The sequence below is a fragment of the Canis aureus genome, chromosome 12, assembly GCF_053574225.1.
Source record: "Canis aureus isolate CA01 chromosome 12, VMU_Caureus_v.1.0, whole genome shotgun sequence".
Taxonomy (NCBI): Eukaryota; Metazoa; Chordata; class Mammalia; order Carnivora; family Canidae; genus Canis; species Canis aureus.
The window spans coordinates 13,761,042-13,767,515 of NC_135622.1; the positions used below are offsets into that span (position 1 = coordinate 13,761,042).

At 47.8% G+C, this 6,474-nt stretch overlaps 1 long non-coding RNA gene across 1 annotated transcript; it reads right to left on the minus strand.

The window, feature by feature from the left end:
* Positions 1–755: 755 nt before the first annotated feature.
* On the minus strand, positions 756–4,345 carry LOC144280622 (uncharacterized). Its single transcript, XR_013349045.1, has 2 exons — positions 4,025–4,345; positions 756–1,089 (listed from the first exon to the last, which is right to left on the minus strand). It is a non-coding gene; the product is annotated as an uncharacterized LOC144280622 (long non-coding RNA).
* Positions 4,346–6,474: the final 2,129 nt, after the last annotated feature.

The following is a 6,474-nucleotide window of genomic DNA, read 5'->3' on the forward strand; positions in this document are numbered from 1 at the left end:
AGAGACAGTGTCCCCAATACCAGATGGTGATGGCTCCATGAAAGCTACCCAAGAGAGGCCATTGTGGGCAGCCCCTGGGTCTGCCCATGCATGCTGCTGAGGGCACTTTGTGGGAACTTTGCTTATCCTTCTCCTTCCCAATCCTGTCACCAAACACTGTCTAACCCTGGTCTAAATCTGCCTTCTGACTAGCCCCCAAAAGCCATTGATTCTCCTACCCAACCTACCCCACATTGCCTTTGCATTCTTTCCATCCTCTTGGTCTCCTTTATGATCTTGGGGTGTTTTGTGGGGCCTATGGATTGGGGTGTCCCTACCCAGTAATGACCCTTCCCATGTCCATCCCATCACCATGCTCTAGCCTGGGACTCAGAGCATTCCCCTAGTGGTAGGGCTTCCCTGTGCCCTTTCCCTCACCTACCAGTGCCTACTAGCACTCGGTCCCTCTTATCACTGTTTGCATACCGCTGGTAATGTAGCCCACAGCCCGTTTCTCCACTTCCACCCTCAGCCTGCCTGCTTGAAGCCGTTAGCACTTGCTTCTCTAATCAACTTGCATTTGCAGCTCAGCCCACTCCACTCAGACACAGGTCCCTCCACCCCACTGAGTCCGTGTTCACTGTGATCACCAGGGACCTCATTGCCAAGTTCTTCTCTGACCTCGCTCCTTTGACCTCTGTGGTAGCCAATTATACTGCCTATCCTCCTCCCTGGCCATTACGCTACCCACTGAGGCAAAGGACCCCAAAATACAGTGGCTTAAGCAGGATGGAATTTCATTTCTCTCTGAAGAAGGATGGGTGCATGCCTGGTGTGGTGGTTTGATGATGTCAGGGTCTGGTTCCTTCTGCTGGTTCTGCATCTTCTGTGTGCCACTCACTTCTGTTTCTTGGTCCTGGATGGCTGCTCCTGACCCTGTCATCCGTGGGAAAGGGGAGATGAGGAAGGGAAGCCATGCAGCTTCCCTTCGGAGGCAGGACTCCAAAGCTGCAATGTCATGTCAGCTTATGTCCCCATGGTCAGAATGCGGCATATGGCCACACCTAGCTGGGGACCATGACGTCCAGCCAGGCAGAAATTCCATTGCCACTGTAAGGAGGACAGAACAGATATTGGTGGACAACCACTTCTGATTGCTCCTTGTTAATATTTTCCCTGGCAGTTTCCCTCTATTTTCCCAGGAAATATTGGGGTTCCCTTTTCTGGCCTGCCCTCTCCTCTCTCCACATGTTCTCTGTTGGAGTCTTAAAGCACCCACCAATCCAAACCCCCCTCTTCCAAAGTTAGGGGTTCCACAGTCTGTATCTTTGCACAGAAGTACCTCCTGACTATTCTCACACTTCCACCCCAGGACTGGATAATTCCTTCTGGAGGTCCCACTAATTTGGAGGTCAAAATCAATATGCCCCCCAAACTAACTGGTTCTTTTCTCCCCAAATCTCCTCCATGGGCCGTTGCTCCTGTGTGTGACACTATCCCTCCTGCCCCAGGCTCTCTCTACCGGTTCCCATGCAGTCCATCCCTCAAGCTCCCTCACAGCCATCCCTTCCTCACCCACCCCCTGCCTCGGTCCAGGTGTCTTCACTTCCCTCCCGGCCTCACAGCTGCCGCTGCCTGTCCCCATGCCCCCCGTTTGCATCTGCCCCCCCCAGCTATACAGAGCAGCCAGGCTGTCTAAAATGTGCGGCCCCTGCTTATACACCTTCCATGGCTCCCCACTGCCCACAGAGCACACCACAGCTGGCCACTGCTCCTTCATCCAGCCTGTATCCTGCTTTGCTATTCCAAGTGGTTTGAGGAGCTCTGAAACCAGTGTTTTTCACTCATCCCTTACTCTCCATCTGCCCAACGTGCCAGATACTGGCTCAGCCCTCAGGACTTGGTTTTATCCCTAGGTGTTTATCCCTCTGGGAAGCCCCTTTTCACCCCTCCCATGCCTTCTGGGATCTCTGAGATGTAACTGTAGCTTGGTTACAATTGTAACTGTAGATGTAACTGTAGATGTAGTTACAACTACAATTGTAACTGTAGATGTTACAGATGTAACTTGGCTTCTATGGCACAGCGTTTGTCTGTGTCAGAGCAGAACTGTAACGCTCCATCTCTGCATCCCTCTCACCAGTCTAGGGGCCCTCTGAGGGCATGTACTTTCCTTCTCTCTGGCCCCAGCATCAGGCACAAGGCTTAAAAAATAGGCAGCATTCAAAAGTGTTTGTTGAATGAATAATTGATCATGTCACCCTGGCTCAAAAAATATCAATGGATTTCCCAATATATACAGATACTGAATCATTATGTTGCATATTTGAATTAAACATCATGTTCTAAGCCAATTATGTCTCGATAACCAGCCAACTGAACAACAACAACAAAAATATCAATGGCTTCTCACTGACTATATTATATAATGAAATCTAAGCCTCTTTCCAAGGAATTCAAGGCCTTCCATGATGGGACCATCAGGGTTTTCAGACTCACTGTTCAGTCCATCACCCAGACACACCATTTCTTGTCATACCCATTTACTCTTAAGCTCCTGTATCTTTTGTCCCTTGCTTCTCCCAACATGGAGGACCCTTTCCCCTTCCTTTACCTACTGATCCTTCAAAACTCACTTGCATGGTACCTTCTTTGGTCTTTCCAACTCAATCACATTTTCCTTGCTCTGGATTCCTGCTCCTCATGCTGCCATGATGGTTCAGTATTGTTCCTGTCAATAGAGTGCCATGTCCAGCTGTGCTATTAACACCCTGCACACCTCCTTCCATCTGGAGTTTTCTCCTTTTTCTGCTGTCCATATCACCATGTGGTTGAAAAGGGGGGAGACTGCCTTGGTGTTTGGCAGCCTCGCCTTTATTAAGCTCACTGTTGGGTCTTCACCAGGCTGGGTCAATCATAGCTCCTTACCTTTTTGGTTCTAGTTCTTTGGTTTAAAACCAACCACCTCATCTAATCCAGGCTACTCAGAGCCATTCCCTGATATGTTTTTTAAAACAAAAACTAAGATGGGGCATATGGGTGGCTCAAATGGTTAGGCATCTGCCTTTGGTGCTCAGATCATAATCCTGGGGTCCTGGAATCCAGCCGGGTGTGGGGCTCCCTGCTCAGTGGGGAGTCTGCTTCTCCTTTTCCCTCTGCCCCTCCCCCCTCTCATGTTCTCTCTCACTCACTTGCCTTCTCTCTCAAATAAGTAAATAAAATCTTAAAAAAACAAACAGAGAGAGAATGAGGTAGAAATAGTATGATACAAAACTTAGAAGCTGTTAAAGGTCTTCTTTTTTTTTTTTTTTTGGTATGATAGAAGACATTGTGCTGTAAGAGAAGGAAACTAGCATAGAGAGAGGCATGGAGATAGATAGCTAGAGATAGATATCGAGAGAGAGGCAGGAAGAGAGAGAGGAGAGAGAAAGAGAAGCAGGCCTGGAGGAGGATTCTTGAAATCTGTTTGCATTCTGGCTCTTGTCATGACTTGGTTGGATTCTCTGCGTAGATAATATCCATGTTTTTTCCTAATCTGGTTCAAGTTGTAACCAAGAGTCTTGATAAAACATACACCTCTTTGGCTCTGTGTAGTACTGTAGCTATCTGAGTGCAAATGTGACCCCTCCCCAAGTCTGTCTCCAAGTTTATAGAAGGTGCAGCCACCCCATTGGGTGCCCCCCCACAATAAGGCCGAGTCCCCTCTCAGGCCTATGGCCCTAGACCAGGGCTAGTCCATCTTTGCTAATTCATGACTAATGAATTGCTAATTCGTGACTAAATGCTCCCACACAGGGCGACTGGGTTGCTGCTTAACCATGGCTTTCTTCCCATTTTAGGCTGCGTAAACCCATCAACAATAAGCAAATTATGTCTGTGAGCCAAGGTCACTCGTGGTTTGTTTACTGCAGCCGCTGTTCCCCTGGGCTGAGGAGTCCTTTCCACAGGTGTTTCTTCAGCCTGGCCTTAATTTATTCCTTTTCCCTTCCCTCCCTCACCCAGGATAATTATTGCTTTTGTTTATAATTGAGTTAAGTAAACTGACCTCCATCTTCTCCAGCAGAAGCCTCCATTAATGCCGCTGTGGTGTGGCTGGACATCAGCCAGGTTGTAGGACACCAAACATCTGGACACTGAGAAGGCTTCAAGGGCTGCTGCCGAAGGACAGTGTCAGGGCTGGGGGAAAGGGACTCGACAGCAGACTTTCATTGCCAGTGACCCGAGACTTGGCCTAGCGCTCACACCAGATTATTCCTGAAGCAAAGTGGTGAGGTCAGCCTGGGTGTACATTTTGAGCCACGGGCCACGCCTGGGAGGGGAGCAAGATGTCTCCCTGGGAAGACACCATGGAGTGATCTGTGGAGGAAGCAATGGCCAAATGGTTGTGGCTAAACAGAGGAGGCTTTGATGGGAGAGGGGAGGACAGTCCTCTGCTCAGCGGGGCGCTACTGGGATGTGCAATCACTGGCCCTTTCTGGGGCATCTGCCTGCCCTAGAGCTGGAGCTGCAGGGATTGAGTCCAGCACTCTTCAGGGACCCATAAATATTGGGTGGGTTTGGGTATAAAGACCAGACCCAGGCCCATCAGCAGGATATTTTCAGCAGAAAGGAACAGATATACTCTTTCATTCTGACTCTCATGTGGCCCGGCATATGGGGAGCTGCCTGGGTGGGGGTTACCAACCAGAGCTTGGCTGTCCCCCAGCCCCTTGCCCTGAGCCCTGACGTCACATCCCAGACATCTGGCTGTCAGATCTGATTGAGCTCATGCTTGGAGAGAGCTGGCAAGCTAGGAAGCCTAACTCCGCACACATCCATGCCCACCTAGCCAGGATCTGCCTTCCTCCTGGGGCAGATCACTAACCACGTTGAGCCTTGATGTCCTCATACGTGAAATGGGGTTAATGTATCATTAATGTACTCAGCATACAGGACCTGGAGATTGTAAACATCCAACTAGTGACAGCCATTACAGTATTACATAACAAGATGCTCCTCTTCCTCTCTGTGACACTAATGTGCTGTGTGACCCTAGACAAGCCACTCTTTCTGAGTCTCACTTTATCTATAAAGTGAAAGCATTTCCATCAAGCTTCCATTACTAATCTAGAGTTTCACTATCTATAAAATGAGGATAATATTATTTTTCGAATTATCTAATGGTGGGGGAGGGGGGATGGAAAGAAAGAAGCTCAATAACATAGTCAATGTGATAAAGCTTTTAAAAATATAAAGAACTGTTTCAATTCAAGAGATAATAATGATAATGAGCAATAATTATGAGTGCTAATTAATGCTAGTGGTTTCCTAACATGCTTTGATTTGCTGGCTAAAGGGTTGGAGGAGAGAATTCCCAGTGTATGTGCTGAGGAGGAAGCCTGGCAGAGTGGTTCTGGGCAAAATGTAAATTTTGCAGGGATGTGGCTGAATTGGAGACATTCAGCCCACTCTTGGGATGTCTCCAATCCATTAGGTATGTGGTTTGGATAAGCTCTCCAAGTGGTTCTGAAGCTCTGGACTCCCACCCCCTTCCCCTTCTTGGGCATTCCTCACTTTAGCTCAAGGCTTTGAGGCTTGTTTAAAGGCAGTGCCCCAAGGATCCCATTCATAGCTATTGTCAGATACTCATGCCTGTGTGTGATTGAGATTCCTGTAAAGGAAGAGTCTGGACTAAGAAGGGGGTAGACTTGGAGTTGGAATGTAAGAGGAGAGCACCACAGAAGGAAAGACTGCAGGCCAGTGCTCCTTGGCCGATGGTCCTTAGGCTGCATGTCTCCTTTTGTACTGGTGGAGATAGTTCAGCTGCTGTGTTCTCAAGAGCCAGCACAGGGTCTTGACCTCTCTAATCCCATATTTCTTTCTCTCCCTGTCCTCTTTTGATCTCCCCCTCTCTTGGAAGGAATCATTACTATTTTTTTGCATGTCACCATGACTCAGGCTTGGTGTGGTAAACTTTATTTCGCATATCTTGTATTGTGAGGACAATACACACTTCATTTTTCAAACAGACTATTATGATGTCAATTTTATTGGAAAGGTTGTGATAAGGATTAATGAGGATTATGAGCTGAATGTACTCAGCATCCAGGACCTGGCAGATTGTAAACATCCAACTAGTGACAGCCACTGGTAAACTTTATTTTGTATATCTTGTATTGTGAGGACAGTACACACTTCATTTTTCGAACATAGAATATTATGATGTCAATTAAGGTTGGGATCCCCTAGTAGTAGTACTATGAAAAAGATTTATATGCAAGTAAGGAAGTGATCTCTGAAGGCACTGAGAGAGTGCAGGAGTGAAAAAGGGAAGGGAAGAGACCAATAAAGGGAGTGCCATTGAGCAGCTATTGTTGTGGGAAACTGGGGCACAGTCTCACTGAGTTGTCCCAGGCAAGGGCAAAGAAGCTGAGGTATTTATGCTCCATCTCCCCATCTTTGGCTGAGGACTGATAACAGGATCGCTATGCCTTCAACAGCTCTGGCTTGTCCTCT